This window comes from Lepus europaeus, chromosome 9 (assembly GCF_033115175.1).
Source record: "Lepus europaeus isolate LE1 chromosome 9, mLepTim1.pri, whole genome shotgun sequence".
In the NCBI taxonomy this organism is placed as follows: domain Eukaryota; kingdom Metazoa; phylum Chordata; class Mammalia; order Lagomorpha; family Leporidae; genus Lepus; species Lepus europaeus.
Genome location: NC_084835.1, coordinates 23,352,607 through 23,372,251, shown reverse-complemented (window position 1 = coordinate 23,372,251; position 19,645 = coordinate 23,352,607). Strand labels below are relative to the sequence as shown.

The 19,645-nt window shown below is 49.7% G+C and overlaps 1 pseudogene; it reads left to right on the top strand.

The window, feature by feature from the left end:
• Positions 1 to 682: 682 nt before the first annotated feature.
• On the top strand, positions 683 to 19,645 carry LOC133766229 (proteasome subunit alpha type-6-like; annotated as a pseudogene).

Below are 19,645 nucleotides of genomic sequence, written 5' to 3'. Positions count from 1 at the left end.
CGTTCGTCCACCGACGCCTCCCGGCGAGATGTTTTTAACCGACGCGACTCTGACCGGTCCCTGGCTTCACTCTTGTGCCGCGCTGTCGGGCGCAGAGAAGCGAGGACGGTTGCCTCTCTCTGGTCCGGGGGGAGCCGAGGAAGCCGCTGGGTCTTGCGGAGCCCAGGATCACGCGCGGCTTTGTCTTTGCACGCGGCGGCCTCTTTGGCCGCCCGGCTGTGCGGCTTCCACTTCCCGGACGGGGCTGCCTCTTAACCGCCTGGCCGCACATCTATTTCCTCACGGTGTAGGAACTCGCAGGACTTCCAGGGCTGTGGATAGAGAGGGAGGGAGGCCCTCGCACGCTGCTGCCTGAAGCCGTTGGTGTCAGGGAGCCTCCTGGCTGTGCACGCCCGTAAATAACAACTCAGACCATTCCCAAACTGGGGGGAAGAGCGGCATTAGGAGAGAGCTTGGGGCGGGCGTGTGGCTTGGGTCTGGCTGCTCTGCTTCAGCTCCCTGCTCCTGGGCGCACTGGGAAGCAGCAGGGGTCCCAGACACCCACCCGGGATCCGCGGTGGGAATTTGGGGGGAGTGAACCGGGGGATGGAAGTTCTCTCTGTTTCTCCCTTTCTAATAAACAAAAAAATAATTTTAAAAAATAAGGGGCGGCGGAGGAGAGTGTGCTTGAAGTAACGGGTTCACTAACGTGTCTCAGGGTTCCAGCAATGGCTTTGACCACCAGATTTCTATTTGGTCACTCAAGGTTCTGCTCTGCCAAGTAGAATATGCTTTTTTTAAAAAAATAATAATAATAATGAGGCTGGCGCTGTGGCACAGGGGGTTAATGCCCTGGCCTGAAGCGCCGGCATCCCATACCGGCACTGGTTCTAGTCCTGGCTGCTCCACTTCCAATCCAGCTCTCTGCTATGACCTGGGAAAGCAGTAGAAGATGGTCCAAGTCCTTGGGCCCCTGCACCTGCGTGGGAGACCCAGAAGAAGCTCCTGGCTCCTGGCTTTGGATCAGCACAGCTCTGACCATTGCGGCCAATTGGGGAGTGAACAATCGCATGGAAGACCTCCCTGTCTCTCTCTGCCTCGCCTCTCTCTGTGTAACGCTGACTTTAAAATAAATAAATAAATCTTTAAAAAATAAAAAAAATCATTTTATTTTTGTTTTTGATAGAAATAATTCTTTGGAAACAAGACACCACACTTCTCAATTAGGAAACATCTTTGCAGTCAGAAATCTTTTATTTATTTATTTTACAATTATTATGCCATAAATTCATAAGGAATGGGTTCCAGTAGCTCAGGCACCTTTCCATTGGTCTGACAAAGTGGGCTCTGGGTGGAGCAGGCTGGCACTTGAACCCATGTACCCTTCTCTTTGGCTTCCCTCTTTTTCTGATCATTTTCCTTAACACATTTCAAGAAGCTATCTCAGCCCTTAGAGTGCTTAATGTGTTCAATATCCACATTTATTCTCTTGGCAAGAATCTTGCCCTTGTTTGTTTACTACAGTGCCAACAGCATGCTGGGTAACATAGTAGGCTCTTCCAGTGTTGCCATGGTAACATTTATGGGGCATTCCTTTGATGTCTACAATGTCACCTTTCTTGTAAATGCGCATGTATGTGGCCAAAGGAACAACCCCATGTTTTCTGAAAGGCCCGGAGAACATGTACCAGGTACCTCCTCTTTCCCTTTGTGGTCGTCATCTTGGTGAGTTACTGGAAGATGACAGTTCCAGCTGAAAGGCCATTTTATTTATTTGAAAGACAGAGTTAGAGAGGTCCTCCATCCACTGATTCACCTCCCAAATGACCGCAATGGCCAGAGCTGAGCTGAGCTGATCCAAAGCCAGGAGCCAGGAGTTTCCTCCAGGTCTTCCATGAGGGTGCAGTGGCCCAAGGACTTGGGCCATCCTCTACTGCTCTCCCAGGCCACAGCAAAGAGGTGGGTCGGAAATGGAGCAGCCAGGACTCGAACTGGCACCCATATGGGATGCCGCCACTGCAGGCCGCTGTTTTAATTCCCTGTGCCACAGCATGGGCCCCTAGAATATGCTTTTCAGGCTAATAACCAGGGTGGCCTTAGATCAGTAGCTGTCAGAGGGAAAAACTGTTCAGTAATTGTCACACAGAAGAAAGTACCTAATTATTCAGTTCCAGCACAGTGACTCACTTATTTCAGATAACTGAAAATATTGACAGTGTGATAACAGGAGAGCTCACAACAGATCCAAGGTACAGATGGTATACCAGGAGGCAGCTAATTGCACAAGGAAGTATGGCTATGAGATTCCTATGGACGTGATATGTGCAATAATTGCTGCAACGAGGCCACCAGGCTGATGCATGGCTTTAATTTGTATTGTTGAAGAACAAGGCCCTCAGGTGTACAAAGGTGATCCTGCACGTGATGGCTGTGGGCGTAAGGCTTCTGCAGCAGAATTGAACCTGAGTCCCCAGCTTTGTTGGAAAAAAATGTGAAAAATTTAACTGGATGTTTGAACAGTGAAAATGTAATTACATGCCTGTCTACTGACCTATTGATTTATTTCAAACCATCAGGAATTGAGTTTGTCACAGTTGCCATTGAAAATCTGGAATTCGGGATTCTTACGGAGGCAGGGATTGATGCTCACCTTGGTGCTGTGGCTGAGAGTAAATACTGTTGTTAGTTTACCAAGTCCATCATGCCACTGGCCTGTGTGTTTGTCAATAGCAAGCTGAGGTTACGGAGGCCCCTGGATTGAAAAATGAACATCAAAATGCCCAGTTGGAGTCCTGGCTCCTTCACATCCAATCCAATTTCCTGCTTATGCACCATGGGAGGCAGTGAATTATGGCCCAAGTAATTGGATCCCTGCCACCCACTTGGGAGACAGATGGATTTCCAAGTTTCTGATTCTGGCCTGGCCCAGTAGCCCTGGCTGTTGTATATTTTGGGGAATGAGCCAGCAGCCAGAAAATCAATCTCTGTCTCCCCCTTTCTGTCCCCCCCCCCCATCACTCTGCTTTCAAATAAATAAGCATCTAAATTTTTTTTTTTTTTAAAGAGTGACAGACCTAGAGATCTTGGTTCACTTTCCAAAAGCCGGCAACAACTGCCTGGCCAGGCAGCAGTAAGGAGCCTGGAACTCCATCCAGGTATCCTACATGGGTATCAAGGAGCCAAGTACTTGAGCCATCAACTCTGCCTTCTGGGGTGTGCATTACCACGAAGCTGGAAAAGCAGAGATGGGACTTGATCATCCCCAGCAGTGGCTTAACCTGCTGTGCCACAATGCCCACTCCAAATATAAGCATTTTTTAAAAAGATTTATTTATTTATTTGAAAGTCAGAGTTACACAGAGAGAGGAGAGGCAGAGAGAGAGATCTTCCATCTGCTGGTCCACTCCCCAGCTGGCCGCAATGGCTGGAGCTGCGCCAATTTGAAGCCAGGAGCCAAAAGCTTCTCCTGTCTCTCCCACGTGGGCACAAGGACTTGAACCATCTTCCACTGCTTTCCCAGGCCACAGCAGAGAGCTGGATTGGAATCAGAGCAGCTGAGACTTGCACTAGTGCCCATATGGGATGTTGGCACTGCAGGCAGCAGCTTTACCCGCTATGCCACAGTGCTGACCCCTAAGCAATGTCTTAATCATTGTGCCAAACACCCACTCCTATGGTATACTCTTAAGTGATCAGAATAGAATATGAGATGGGTGTGTGACACAGTGGTTAAGTTACTGCCTGGGGCACCCACCTCCCATATCAGTGCCTAGTTTGAGTTCTGACTCCACTTCTGATCTATCTTCCTAGTAATACAGAGCTTGGGTAGCAGCAGATGATAACTCATGTTCTTGGGTCCCTGCCACCCAGGTGGGAGACTCAGATTGATTTCTGGGCTCCCGGATTCCATCTGGTCCTGGCCCTGGCTGTTGAGGGCATTTGGAGAATGAGCCAGCAGATGGAAGATCTGTCTCTGTCTCTCAAAAGAAAGTGAAAGAAAATGGGGGGGGGGGGGGGGGGTATTACAAAGTATATGTAGTATTTCATTTAAAAAATTTTTTATTTGTTTATTTAACAGGTAGATTTATAGACAGCGAGAGAGAGACAGAATGGTCTTCCTTCCATTGGTTCACCCCCCAAAATGGCTGCCAAGGCCGGCGCTGTGCCGATCAGAAGCCAGGAGCCAGGTGCTTCCTCCTGGTCTCCTAAGCGGGTGCAGGGGCCCAAGCACTTGGGCCGCAGCAGAGAGCTGGACTGGAAGAGGCACCACCGGGACTAGAACCCAGCACCCTATGGGATGGCAGTGCCGCAGGCAGAGGATTAACCAAGTGAGCCATGGCACCGGCCCCCAATGATATTTCATTTTAAAAATAGAAATGCACATAAATATAAATATATAAAGTCTCATGTTTCTTTGGGATAGCAATCCAGACTGAGCATGGTAGCAATGGTTTATCTCAGCTGGAAGTCTCTGCTGGGAAACTCAAAGACAGGGGCTGCAATCACAGAAAGAGGTGCTGACTTTTATATCAGGTGGTTGATGGTGGCTCCAGCTGGGGGCCTTGCTGGGGTTATCAGCCAGAACATACACATGAGCTCTCCTGGTGGCCTGTGCTTTCCTGGCTATGTGGTTGCCGGGTTCCCAGGGCAACTATCTTAGATCCAAGTGGGGTCAATATTATCCTTTATGATCTAACGTGCCAAGTCACCGCAGTCTACGTTTCAGGGGCGAAAGCGGTTACAAAGGTCCTCTTAGCTTCAAGAGGGAATGCAGTGCTACCCTCGGTGGAGGAATAAGCACATCACCTTGTAAGCAAAGCACACGGAATGAGTTCTATGTTAATACAACCATCTTTGGAAAATATAATTTGCCACATAGCACATATTGTAACTGTATATATTTTATTCATTTTTGTCCTTATTGATTTTAATTCTACAGTTAACATATAATACATGAAGCTGTAAAAAATTAAAATGCAAAATTATTGGGGCCAGCATTGTGGCATAGCTGGTTAAGCCACCATCTGCGACACCTGTATCCCATATGGGCACCTGTTCATGTCCCGGTTGCTTTGCTTCCGATCCAGTTCTTTTTTTTTTTTTTTGGCAGGCAGAGTGGACAGTAAGAGAGAGAGAGAGACAGAGAGAAAGGTCTTCCTTCCGTTGGTTCACCCTCTAATGGCCACCGCAGCCGGCACACCGCGCTGATCCGAAGGCAGGAGCCAGGTGCTTCTCCTGGTCTCCCATGGGGTGCAGGATCCAAGAACTTGGGCCATCCTCCACTACACTCCCGGGCCACAGCAGAGAACTGGCCTGGAAGAGGGGCAACCAGGACAGAATCTGGTGCCCTGACCGGGACTAGAACCTGGGGTGCCGGCGCCGCAGGTGGAGGATTAGCCTATTGAGCCACAGTGCCGGCCCTGATCGAGTTCTAATCTGCTGATCCACTGCAGATCTGCTGCTAATGGCTTGGGAAAGCAACAAAAGACCAAAGAGGTTGGGCCCCTGCCACCCAAGTGGGAATCCCAGAAGCAGCTCCTGGCTCCAGGCTTCAGCTTGGATCAGCCCTGGCCATTGCAGCCATTTGAGAAGTGAACCAGCAAATTGGAAGATGTCTCTCTCTCTCTCTCTCTCCCTCCCTCCCTCCCTCCCTCTCATTCTGTAACTCTGCCTTTCAAATAAATAAATCTTTAATTAAAATGCAAAATTATTTATAGCAACATATGAATATTCTCATTATATCAATCCACCTCTCTTCTCTAGCCAGGGTTGGTGCCACTGACCAGATTTTTCTTTTAAGATTTATTTATTTATTTGAAAGTCATAGTTACAGTGTGAGAGGGTAAGACACAAAGAGATCTTCCATCCACTTGTTCGCTACCCAGATGGCCACAATGGCCATGGCTGAACTAAGCCAAAGCCAGGACCCAAGAGCTTCATCTATGTCTCCCTCATGGGTGCAGGGCTCCAAACACCTGGGCCATTTTCCACAGCTTTTTCCAGGCCATGAGCAAGGAACCAGTGCTAATATGGGATGCCAGTGTTGCAGGTGGCCACTTAAACCAGCCTCACCACAGTGCTGGCCCTGCCATTCTCCAGATTTCAATGCACATCCTTCCAGGACACTTCCTGTGCATCTACATATGTACCTGAGTTTATAGCTATGCACACAAACATTTATACAAACAACAGACTTCTGCAAATGTTCTGCTTTTTTCACTTAGCACAAGGTTCTATTATCCCTATTTCACAAAGAAGTCATCAAGTTAGTTTTTTAAAGGTTTTTAGTTACTGTATTTGAAATGCAGAGTTTCAGAATGAGAGATTTTCCATCCATTGATTCACTCTCACGGCGCCAAAAACAGATGGTGCTGGGCCAGACAGAAGCCAGGAGCTTCATCCAGGTTTCCCACCTGGGTGCAGAGACCCAAACACCTGGCCATCTTCCATTGCTGTTCCAGGAGCAGTAGCAGGGAGCTGGATCTGAAGTGGAGCAGCCAGGACTCCAACCAGAGCCCATATGGTACAGCAGGAGGTGGCTTAACCCGCTATGCCACAGCGCCAGCCCCATCTAAGCTAATATTCTAACCCTGACTATCTGGCCCCAGAGCCTCCTCTCTTTCCACAGTGCTGTATCCTGCATCAGTATTTTGTCATAGAAATGTATTGTCATCTATTTGAGTACTGGTCTAAGGCAGGTTATCTGCATCCAAACTTTCTCAATTATTATTAGATTTCAGTGAATACCCTTGGATATACTTCTATGTGCATAGTTGTGAAAACATTTAGGATTTTATTCCTAGAAATGGATTTGGTGGATCAAACGCTATGCTTATTTTACATTGTATTGGATATTGCCAAATCACAATTTTCCAATGCATCTGGTTCTTTCAGCCTGGCTAAAGACCAGGCACTATGTCATCACATATAATAATGAATAAAACAGAGCACAGTACCGGAGGGCAAGAACTCTGGTCTAGTAGTAGACGTGGACATTAGTGGACTAGTTCAGTAAGTATGAAATGATCACTGTGAGGAGTGCTGCACAGGAAGGCTGGTGGGCTCCATCCCCAGCCCCCACTCTCTCTGTACCCATTCACATGATCTCACACAATCACTTTCCCTTACACTGATTACTTCCAGGGTTTTATTTCCAGTCCTTCTCAATTGCCAGAGCCCCACATTCTCACTATTTCTTTTTTTTTTTTTTTAATATTTATTGATTGATTTATTTTTTTTACTTGAGAGGCAGAAAGAGAGAGAGACAGAAGTCTTCCATCTACTGGTTCATCCCCCAGATGGCCACAATGAAAAGAGCTGCACTGATCAGAAGCCAGGAACCAGGAGCCGAGTCTCCCATGTGGGTGCAGGGGCCCAAGGACTTGGGCCATCTTCTACTGCTTTCCCAGGCTATACCAGAGAGCTGGATCAGAAGTGGAGCAGTCGGGTCTCGAACCAGCACCCATATAGGATGCCGGCACTGCAGGTGGCAGCTTTACCCACCACCCACAGCGCACTTTTCCCACTACACCATAGCGCCAACCCTCCCTCACTATTTTCAATTGTCCATTCAATACCTTCACTTGGGTGTCATATGGTAACCCAAACTTTAACATGTCCCAAACAAAATTTTCAAATGTGTGACCAAACCGGCCACACCAACAATGTTTCCTGGCTCATTAATACCAATGTCTCTCATTGTTAGATCAAAAACTAAGTTGGGGCTGACATTGTGGTGTAGTGGACAAAACCAATGCCTATGACACCAGCATCCCATATGGGTGCTGGTTCAAGTACCAATTGCTTCACTTCCCAAACAGCTCTCTGCTAATAGTCTGGGAAGGCTGTGGAAGATGGCCCAAGTGCTTGGACACCTGCACTCACATGGGAAACCCAGAAGTTCCTGGCTCCTGGCTTCAGATCAGCTCAGCTCCAGCCATTGCAGCTGTTTGGGAAATAAGCCAGCAGATGGACGATCTCTCTTTCTCTCTCTCTCTCTCTTTCTCTCTAAGTAATTCTGCCTTTCAAATAAATTTAGAAAATCTTTTAAAAAATCTCACAGGTCTTCTGTGATTCTTTTTTCCTTTTAAACCACATCCATAAGTGGGCATTTAGCCTAATAGTCAGACGCCTGAGTCCCACATCTAAGTGCCCAGGTTAAAAAACAAACCAACAGGCTGGCGCCGCGGCTCACTAGGCTAATCCTCCGCCTTGTGGCGCCGGCACACCGGGTTCTAGTCCCGGTCGGGGCACCAGATTCTGTCCCGGTTGCCCCTCTTCCAGGCCAGCTCTCTGCTGTGGCTAGGGAGTGCAGTGGAGGATGGCCCAAGTCCTTGGGCCCTGCACCCCATGGGAGACCAGGAGAAGCACCTGGCTCCTGCCATCGGATCAGCGTGGTGCGCCAGCCGCAGCGCGCCAACCACAGCGGCCATTGGAGGGTGAACCAACGGCAAAAGGAAGACCTTTCTCTCTGTCTCTCTCTCACTGTCCACTCTGCCTGTCAAAAAAATAAATAAATAAACAAAAAAAACTAATCTCAGCTTCCTGCTAATACAGACCTTGGGAGGTCACAGTGAGGGCTAAAGTAACTGGGTTCCTGCCACCACGTGGGAGACCTAGATTATGTTCCAAGTCCCGGCTTCAGTCCAGTTGGACCGTTGTGGGCATTTGGGGAATAAACCCAGCAAATGGCAGTCCTTTCTCTTTCTCCCTGTCTGCCTTTATCTCTGACTCTCAATCCAACATTCAGTGCATAAGCAAATCCCATGTGCTATATCTCCAACCTGTACTGACTTTAGCACTTATTCACGATCTTTAAAAAAATTATTATTATTATTTTTTATTTGACAGTAAGAGAGACAGAGAAAATGGTCTTCCTTCCATTGGTTCACCCCGTAAATGGCCGCTACGGCTGGTGCACTGCGCCGATCCGCAGCCAGGAGCCAGGTGCTTCCTCCTGGTCTCCCGTGCGGGTGCAGGGCCCAAGCACTTGGGCCATCCTCCACTGCCTTCCCGGGCCACAGCAGAAAGCTGGACTGGAAGAGGAGCAAACGGGTCTAGAACCCGGTACCCATATGGGATGCCGGCGCCACGGGCGGAGGATTAACCAAGTGAGCCACAGCGCCGGCCCCTAAAAAAAAAAATATTTAAAATAACTACAGAGGAGGAGAGGCAAAGAGAGAAAATGAGTGAGAGGGATACCTTCCATCTGCTGGTTCACACCTGAAGTGGCTGCAACAGTTAGGGCTGGGCCAGGCCAAAGCCAGGTGCTTCTTCCAGGTCACACCCGTGGGTGTAGGGGCCCAAGGACTTTGGGTCATCCTTTGTTGCTTTCCCGGGCACACTAACAGGGAGCTGAATGGGAAATGGAGCCGCCAGGACTCAGGACTCAAACTGGCACCCATATGGGATGCAGGCGCCAGCCCCATCACGACCTTTTAAAACATAAAACATGTGATTTCCCTGTTCAAAAACCCTCCATAGCTTTCTATTACAGGCTTTGGCCTTTTAGGCTTTCAGAGGGTGGAGTCTGGAGCCAGAGAACAAGGGTTAGAATCCCAGGCTAGCAACTCCCTGACTCTGTGAACCCCTCTGTGACTTAGTTTGCTCATTTGTGAAATGGGGACGATAACAGCAAAGCAATATTGTCAATAACCAGGGGCTAATGTTGTGGCACAGTGGGTTAAACCACCGACAGCAATGCCAGCATCTCATCTGGGCACCAGTTCAAGTCCTGGTTGCTGCATTTCTTATTCAACTCTCTGCTAATATGCCTGGGAAAGCAGTGGAAGATGCTCCAAGTACTCGGACCCCTTGTACCCATGTGGGAGACCTGGCTTTGATCTGGCCCAGCCCTGGCATTTGAAGACTTTTGAGAATGAATCCGCAGATGGAAGATCTCTGTTTCTCTGCCTCTCCCTGTCTCTCTTTAACTCTGCCTTCAAATAAATGAATAAGTATTTATTAAAATAAAAATACTGCTGGGGCCAGTGCTGTGGCATAATGGGTTGAGGCTCTGCCTGCAGCACTGGCATCTCATATGGGCACCGGTTCGAGTCCCGGCTGCTCCACTTCCAATCCACCTCCCAGGTAATGCACGTGGGAGAGCAGCAGAGGATGGCCCCTGTGCTTGGACCCCTGCACCCTTGTGGGAGACCCATAAGAGGCTTCTGGCTGCTGGCTTTGACCTGGTCCAGCTCCAGCTATTGCAGCCATTTGGGGAGTGAACTAGCAGATGGAGGATATCTCTTTGTCTCTCCTCTCTGTCTTTCTCTCTGTAACTCTGCTTTTCAGATAAAAGAAAAACTGCTAATAAACTTTTATTTTTTTAAAGATTTATTTATTTATTTATTTATTTGAAAGAGCTACACAGAGAGAGAAGGAGAGGCAGAGAAGGAGAGGCAGAGAGAGAGAGAGAGAGGTTTTCCATCCACTGGTTCACTCCCCAATTGGCCACAAGGCCGGAGCTGCGCTGATCCGAAGCCAGGAGCAAGGAGCTTCTTCCAGGTCTCCCATGTGGGTGCAGGGGCCCAAGGACTTGGGCCATCTTTTACTGTTTTCCCAGGCCATAGCAGAGAGCTGGATCAGAAGTGGAGCAGATGGGCCTCGAACCAGTGCCCATATGGGATGCTGGCGCTTCAGGCCAGGGTATTAATCTACTGTACTACTGTGCCACAGCGCCAGCTCCATAACCTTTTATTAATTAATGATTAAATGATTAGATAAGTTTGTGTGTATATAGCTATAGATACAGATATGTTTATAGATGCATTGAAAGGGTCCTAGAACACTCAAATAATGCTAATATTTTACATTCTTATTTTTTTAAAAGAAGCAAATTTCAGTTCTTTCTTTTTTTAGATTTATTTTATTTATTTGAAAGACAGAGTTACAGAGAGAGAGAATGATAGGGAGATTTTCCAACTACTGGTTTATTCCCCAATGGCTGTAATGACCAGGGCTGGGCCAGGCTGATGCCAGGAGCCAGAACCTTCCTCTGGGTCTCCCACATGGGTGGAGGAGTCTAAGGACTTGGGCCATCTTCTGCTGCTCTCCCAGGTGCATTAGCAGGGAGCTGGATCAGAAGTAGAGCACTTGGGACTTGAACCGGCACCCATACGGGATGCCAGTGTTGCAGGCTCTGGCTTACCCTGATGTGCCACAGCGCTGGCTCTTATATTCTTATTTTTTAAGTTGGGCTCTTTAATCTATCCAGGATCTGTGTTTAGGAGAAGATGTAGACTTTAATTTTTTCTTTTAATTTAAAAATTTTGTTTATTTTCATTTATTTGAAAGACAGAGAAACTCTGATACGAGATGTGGGCATCCCAACTGGCATTTTAACCCCTAGACCAAATGCCTTCCCTGTAAAGAGAATCTATCAGGTTGGCCATTCCTCTTCCTAATGAGTGTCCATGCTTTAATTCAGCTCACTTCTGGAGCAGTTTTAGAATTCAAGTTTTCTAGTGGGGTCTTTTTCCTGGAACCATTTGTCTCTGAGATGTATTGAGTTGGAGACGCCTGTGGGCAGTGTTGGAACCCAGAGGAAGGACTGATGTGGGGTAGATTTCCGTCAAGATTTAGAATTTCCAGGGGCCACCATTGTGGCATAGCAGGTCAAGGCACTCCCTGCAACACCAGTATCCACATGGGTGCCGGTTCAAGTCCTAACTGCTCTACCTCCGATCCAGCTCCCTGCTAATGTGCCTGGGAAAAAGCAGCAGCAGATGGTCCAAGTGCCCGGGTACCTGCACCCATGTGGGAGACCCGAAGGGAGCTCCTGGCATCAGCCTGGCCCAGCCCCGGTCATTGCGGTCATTTGCAGATGGAAGACCTTTCTTTCTCTCTCCCCCTATCTTCCCCCTTCTTCCCCTTCCCTCCATCCCATAATTCTGTCTTTCAAATAAATAAATAATTTTTTAAAAATTTGGAATTTTCCTTTGAGAAGAAAAAGCAAGAAGAAAGGGCCAAAGGAAGAAAACAGCTTGAGGAAATTAACCCCTGCTACTCTGATTGCCAGTGAAAGAGAATGAGGCTGCTTGTCCGGGGCGCCAGCTCGGCTACACGTTCTCATGAAACAGAGCAAGCCGGCAGGTGAAAATGCACTTGTACACTTGGCAGAGAAGTTGCCAGGGATTCTGCACCCCTGGAAATGGCGGAGAACCACTGGGTGCCTAGCAGATGGCAGGCAGGTGGTGTCTCCTGCATCCTTGCGTCCTGTGTCATGGTGTGCAGAGAGGAGGGAGCTGAAGGCCTGGAGGGAGGGTAGCTCATGAATGGCCTTTGTGGGAAACCAGGGACAGCCCCGTTTTCATGACCTGCAGTCAGTCTAGGGAGAAGTTGAAGAAGAAAGCCAGCGCGGGGGATGAAGCTCCTCGCGCTCTCTGAACCACTCACGACCTAGTCTGAGGCAATGAGGTTCCCAGGGGGTTTCCACTTGGCGTGACTTGGATCATACTTCAGATGAGCTTTCTGACTGTGTGGAGGGCCGACAAAATCAGAGACAGAGAGAGCATTTGTTTACTGGGTTATATCAGTTACTCATGAGGGTTTCTTTGTATTTTAGATGTTTTCATTTATTTGTTTTATTTAATTACTTAATTAGTTTTACTTATTTGAAAGGCAGAGGTAGAGGCTGGTGTTGTGGAACAGCAGGTTAAGCCAGTGCCCATTGACCCCAGCATCCCATATGAGTGCCAGGTCCAGACCTGGCTGCTCCATTTTGTTTTTTTATTTTTTTTTTTATTTTTATTTTTTTTTATTTTTGACAGGCAGAGTGGACAGTGAGAGAGAGAGAGACAGAGAGAAAGGTCTTCCTTTTGCCGTTGGTTCACCCTCCAATGGCCGCTGCGGTAGCGCGCTGCAGCCGGCGCACCGCGCTGTTCCGATGGCAGGAGCCAGGTGCTTATCCTGGTCTCCCATGGGGTGCAGAGCCCAAACACTTGGGCTATCCTCCACTGCACTCCCTGGCCACAGCAGAGAGCTGGCCTGGAAGAGGGGCAACCGGGACAGGATCGGTGCCCCGACCGGGACTAGAACCTGGTGTGCCAGCGCCGCAAGGCGGAGGATTAGCCTGTTGAGCCACGGCGCCAGCCTGGCTGCTCCATTTTGGATCCATCTCCTGCTAATGCACTTGTGTGTTTTTGTTTTTGTTTTTTTTTTTTTTGTTTGTTTGTTTGTTTTTTGTTTTTTTGACAGGCAGAGTTAGACAGTGAGGAGAGAGATAGAGAGAAAGGTCATCCTTCCGTTGGTTCACCCCCCAAATGGCCACCATGGCCGGCGCACTACACCAATCCAAAGCCAGGAGCCAGGTGCTTCCTCCTGGTCTCCCATGCAGGTGCAGGGCCCAAGCACTTGGGCCATCCTCCACTGCCTTCCCGGGCCACAGCAGAGAGCTGGACTGGAAGAGGAGCAACCGGGACAGAATCTGGCGCCCCAACTGAGACTAGAACTTGGAGTGCTGGTGCCGCAGGCGGAGGATTAGCTAGTGAGCCACAGCGCTGGCCTTGCTAATGCACTTGTAAAAGCAACAGAAGATGGCCTGAGTGCTTGGGTCCCTGTGCCCCTGTGGGAGACCTGGAAGAAGCTCTGGTGTCCTGGCTTCAGCTTGGCACAGTCCTAGCGGTTGTGGCCATTTGAGGAATGAACCAGTGGATGGAAGATCTCACTCCTCTCCTCTCCTTCTCTCTCCCTCTCCCCCCTGCAGCACCCTCCTCTCTGCACACCATGACACAGGACGCAGGATGCCGGAGACACCACCTGCCTGCCAATAATCATAAAAAAAAAAAAAAAAAAAAAAAGTAAGCAGAGAAACAGGGGTGCCTTCCAACTGCTGGTTCACTCCACAAATGCCCAACAGGTGGAGCCCTGCCAGGCGGAAGCCAGAAGCTGGGAATTCTATCTAGGTCTCCTAGGTGGGTGGCAGGGACTCTTTACCCACTTGAGCCATCAGCTGCTGCCTCCCAGGTGTGTAGTAACAGCAGGCTGGAATGGGGTCAAAGCTGGGACAGGAAAGCAGGCACTCATGGTTGGAGACAGGCTCTCAAGGGCATCGTAACCACTCAGCAAAACACCCACGGCCCATGTGGCCACGCAATAGAACCTGGTGGGCCTGAGTGGAGCCCACCTGGAGATCTGCTAAGGAGATGCCCGGGTTTCTCAGTGGGGCTGTGCTGTATCAGACCGTCCCCTTCTGAAGCTGTTCCAAATGCAGGTCGAGGGTAAACTAGGTCCTCTTCTGCAGCCACAGCCTTCCAAGCCTAAACAAGAGACATGGGGTAGCCTCACCACCACCAAACCCTGGACTTTGGGCTTTCTGTCCAATAAAACTCTTTTCTTTAAATTTATTTATTTATTTGAAAGTTAGAGTTAGGAGAGAGAGACAGAGATTTTCCATCTGCTGGTTCCCTACCCAGATGACCACAATGGCCAGGTCCAGGCCAGGTGGAAGCCAGGAGCCCAGAGCTTCATCTGGGTCTCCCATGTGGGTGCAGGGGCTCAAATATGTGAGTCATCTTCTGCTGCTTTCCCAGGCGTATTAGGGATCGGAAGTGGAGCAGCCAGGACTTAAATTGGTGCCCATATGGGATGCCGGCATGGCCAGCAGCAGCTTAACCTGCTATGCCACAGTGCTAGCTCCACGTCCAATAAGACTTTGAGATGACTCTCCTCTGTGTCCAGTGAGGAGCACAGATGTTTGCAAACCAGGGATGCTCAGGAGACCTCATCATCTACTGCCTGCCAGATTCATTAGCATAAAGCTGGATCAGAAGCACAGAGTAGCTGAGACTGAACCAGGCTGTGCCACAACTCATGATCCATCTTATTTTAAAAAGAATGCAGGCTGGCGCCATAGCTCACTAGACTAATCCTCCGCCTGCGGCGCCGGCACCCTGGGTTCTAGTCCCGGTTGGGGCACCAGATTCTAGTCGCGGTTGCTCCTCTTCCAGTCTAGCTCTCTGCTGTGGCCTGGGAGGGCAGTGGAGGATGGCCCAAGTGCTTGGGCCCTGCACCTGCATGGGAGACCAGGAGGAAGCACCTGGCTCCTGGCTTCAGATCAGCGCGCTGCGCTGGCCACAGCGGCCATTTGGGTTGGTGAACCAACGGAAAAAGGAAGACTTTTCTCTCTCTCTCTCTCTCTAACTCTGCCTGTTAAAAAAAAAAAAAAAAAAGAGGCCGGCGCCGTGGCTTAACAGGCTAATCCTCCACCTTGCGGCACCAGCACACTGGGTTTTAGTCCCGGTTGGGGCACCGGATTCTATCCCGGTTGCCCCTCTTCCAGGCCAGCTCTCTGCTATGGCCCAGGAAGGCAGTGGAGGATGGCCCAAGTGCTTGGGCCCTACACTCGCATGGGAGACCAGGAGAGGCACCTGGCTCCTGGCTTCGGATCAGCGAGATGCGCCAGCCGCAGCGGTCATTGGAGGGTGAACCAACGGCAAAAAAGAAGACCTTTCTCTCTGTCTCTCTCTCTCAATATCCACTCTGCCTGTCAAAAAGAAAAAAAAAATGCAAACAAAAATCTTTAAAAATTATTTTGGGGGCTGGCACTGTGGCATAGCTGGTAAAGCCATTTTCTTTGGTGTTAGCATCTCATGTGGGTGCCTGTTCGAGTCCTGGCTGCTCCACTTCCAATCCAGCTCCCTGCTGATGTACCTGGAAAGGCAGCAGAGGATGGCCCAGGTGCTTGAGCCCCTTCACCCAAGTGGGAGACCAAGAAGAAGCTCCTGGCTTCAGTCTGGCCCAGCCATGGTCATTGTGGCCATTTGTGAAATCAACCAGTGGTTGGAAGATTCTCTCTTTCTCTCTCTGTAACTTTGCCTTTCAAATACAGATAAATCTGGGGGCCGGCACTGTGGTGTAGTAGGCTAAACCTCTGCCTGCTGGCATCCCATATGGGCACCTGTTCTTGTCTCGGTTGCTCTTTTTCTGAACCAGTTCCCTGCTAATGCACCTGGAAAGCAGAGGAAGATGACCCACACACTTAGGCCCCTGCACCCATGTGGGAGACCCAGAAGAAGCTTCTGGCTCCTGACTTTGGATCAGCCCTGCTGTGGCCATTGTGGCCATTTGGGGAGTGAACCAACAATTGGAAGACCCTTCTCTCTGTCTCTCCCTCTCTCTGTAGTTCCGCCTCTCAAATAAATAAATAAATAAAATCTTTAAAAAATAGGTAAATCTTAAAAAATATTATTTTGTTTAACAATAACTGCACATGGGGCCAGTGCCGTGGCGCAGTAGGTTAATCCTCTGCCTGGGGCGCTGGCATCCCATATGGGCGCCAGTTCTAGTCTTAGCTGCTCCTCTTCCAATCCGGCTCTCTGCTGTGGCCTGGGAAAGCACCCACGTGGGAGGCCCTGAAGAAGCTCCTGGCTCCTGGCTTCGGATCAGCACAGCTCCGACCATTGCGGCCAATTGGGGTGTGAACCAATGGAAGGAAGACCTTTCTGTCTCTCCCTCTCACTGTCTGTAACTGTGTCTCTCAAATAAGTAAATAAAATCTTTAAAAAAAAAAATAACTGCACGTAGTTTTGGGGTGTATCTAATGTTTTAATGCATGCAGCCAACAAGTATAGACAGGGTCATTCACATTTCCCTCTCTCTGCTCTTATTTATTTTTTTATTTTTTTATTTTTGACAGGCAGAGTGGATAGTGAGAGAGAGAGAGACAGAGAGAAAGGTCTTCCTTTTTGCCGTTGGTTCACCCTCCAACGGCCGCTGCGGCCGGCGCATCGTGCACATCCAAAGCCAGGAGCCAGGTGCTTCTCCTGGTCTCCCATTCTCTGCTCTTATTTTTGATGGGAGCCTTGCAGCCTCTCTTTTCTGTTTGCTCAGAAAGTGTAAATAGGTCATTGTGTGCTGTGTAATGCTAAGAACTTAATCCTTCTAATTAATACCAGTCATCTTTGCAGCACCTGCCATGTGCCCACATTGTGCACCCTTACCCAACACCTTGTGAGCTGTCTCCTTGCCTGGCCTGAACACGTTTCTTTCTGTCTTGAGGTTCTTAACAGTGGGTGCTCGTCAGACTCACCCACAGAGCTTGCAGCACTCTTGTGCCAAGGCTCAACTCCAGAACTTCGGAGTCAGACCGAGCCACGGGGTCTGCGATGGGAAGAAGCTCTGAGTGAGGCGGACCACAGCAGCCCAGCCGACCTCCCAGCCCCTCTGCCCCAGCCACTACCTCAGGGGCGACGTCCTCCCTGCGCACCTGCCGGCCTTAATCCTGCACCCTCATTCCCACAGCCTCAGTCCCGGTTCAGGCAAACACGGAACTCCTCTCGCCCACTCTCCTGTCCTCTTTTCTGCCATCCTGCCGACTGCTGGTGGGTTCCAATCTCCCTCCGTCAACACCGGGGGCAAGCTTTTCCCAAATGTCACCAACGACCAATAGTCAAGCCCAAGGAGAGTTTAAAACTTCTTCACTGCGGCCGGCATTGGGCCTTTTGTCCCTTGGAGCCTAAGGCCCTCTTCTCTCTTTTTCTCTTCTTTTCCTCTGAAAGTCTAGCAGCACCTCTGCTTTGTGGGTTCCTCCTCCTCTGCTCCCCTGGACAGTCTTCTCAGGACTGGATGACCCTCTGCCAGTGCAGCCTTCCCCACTTCCCACACAGCCTTCTCTGTTCTGGAAAACAGTTATTTATTCTAGAGTCAGAGTTAGAGAGAGAGGAAGATATATCTCTATATATACATATATATATATATATATATATATATATATATATATATGTAGAGAGAGAGAGAGAGAGATATCTTCCATCTGCTAGGTCGCTATTGCTGGTTGCAACAGCCAGGGCTGGGCCAGGCAGAAGCCAGGAGCCAGAAGTTTCAGCCAGGTCTCCCATGTGGGTGCAGAGGCCCAAGCCCCTGGGCCATCTTCCATTGCTTTCCCAGGCCATTACCAGGGAACTGAATTGGAAGTGGAGCAGCTGGGAGTTGAACTGGTGCCCATGTGGGATGCTGGCATTGCAGGCTGTGGCTTAACTTGATACACCACAGCGCCAGCCCTCTCCTGCTTCCTAAACAGTATATATATATGTTTTGGCAGTAATAATTTTTTAAATTTTAAAATTAGTTAAAATTTAATAATAGATATCTAGTGGAAGATTTTCACTTTTTTTATAAACTTTTACATAATAAATATAAATTTCAGAGGTACAACTTTTGGATTATTGTGGCTTTTCCCTCTATAACCACCCCCCAAACAGTGTATTTGTGCTGGCAAGATGTTCCCAGGTGTGCCACGGGCACCCTAAGTGCAGTCTGAAACTGACTACTGCTGCAGGTGTCCTGGTCACCATTCTAGGGGCCCTAGCTCCTTTGCTGCCACCCTTCTGTAACTTCCTGCCCCTTGCCTGGAGTGCTAAAAATTCACACACCCCCCCTTTCTTTTTATTTTTAAGATTTTACTTATTTATTTGAAAGGCAGAGTTACAGAGAGGCAGAGACAGAGAGAGAAAGAGGGCTGCAGCTAGGAGTCAGGAGCTTCTCCTAGGTCTCCCATGCAGGTGCAGTTGGGCCATCTTCCACTGTTTTCCCAGGCCATAGCAGAGAGCTGGATCAGAAGTGGAGCAGCCGGGACTCGAACCAGCGCCCATATGGGATGCCAGCACTACAGGCGGTGGCAAGGGCCAGGGCTGGGCCAGGGTGAAGGCAGGAGCCAAGAATTCCATCCAGGTCTCCCACGTAGATGCAGGGGCCCAAGCCCTTGGGCCATCTTCCCCTGCTTTCCCAGGCCATAGCAGAGAGCTGGATCAGAAGTGAAGTAGCCCAGACTTGAACTGGTGCCCACAGAGAATGTCAGGGCAGCAGGCAGCAGTTTAACTGCTGTGCCACAACGCCAGCCCTGTAGTTTGCTCTTACCTGATCTCCCTGCCCTCAGTCTCTCCCTTTAAAAATTCACCCACCCAAAGATTTTTTCTAAAGCAAAACTGATCATGTCACCAGTGTGCTTAAAATCCTTCCAGCTCCCCATCACGCGGTGGGAGACTGAGACCTCACGGTGACACACAAAGCCCTCTTGATATACCGCCATTGCCTCTGGCCTCCTCAGGGGCCTGCGTCTCCTCCAGCAGGCACACAGCATCTCAGGACGTCTGTGTTTTCGTCTCCCCTGCCTGGAGGGCCCCTTACCCTTTGACCCATATGTAGGAGCCGGGCTGTCACCTTCTCAGTGAGACAGTCCCTTACGGCAGTAATTGACATTTCATACCACTTTCCACACACACACACACACACACACACACTCTTTAACTTTCTCCTGGGTTTGTTTCTCTCCATGGCAGCTTCTACCATTCGACACACTGTGCACTTGTCATCCACGTATCCTTCTTACGGTCTGTGAGCTCCTGTGTGCTGTGCTGCCAGCCGTCCCTCTAGCACCTAAAAGAGCGCTCGGAACTTAGCAGGGAGTTGTCCACCTCTGTGGAGGGCACGCGTGCACGAGAACCGGAAGGCGAAGACAGTAAACCCGGGAAAACTTCCTGGAGGATTAAGTCCCTCAGCCGGCACTCCTGAACCCCGCCCCTGCCGCAGTGGGCTGGCCACGCCCATCGGGGGCGGGGCCGCGGCCGGAAGCAGCCCCGGCGGAAGCAGGGGCGGGGCCGCCAGGGCCGCCGGGGCCGTCCTCCCGACCTGCTCCGGGCTGGTGCCCCGCCCACCCCGAAGTGGGTGA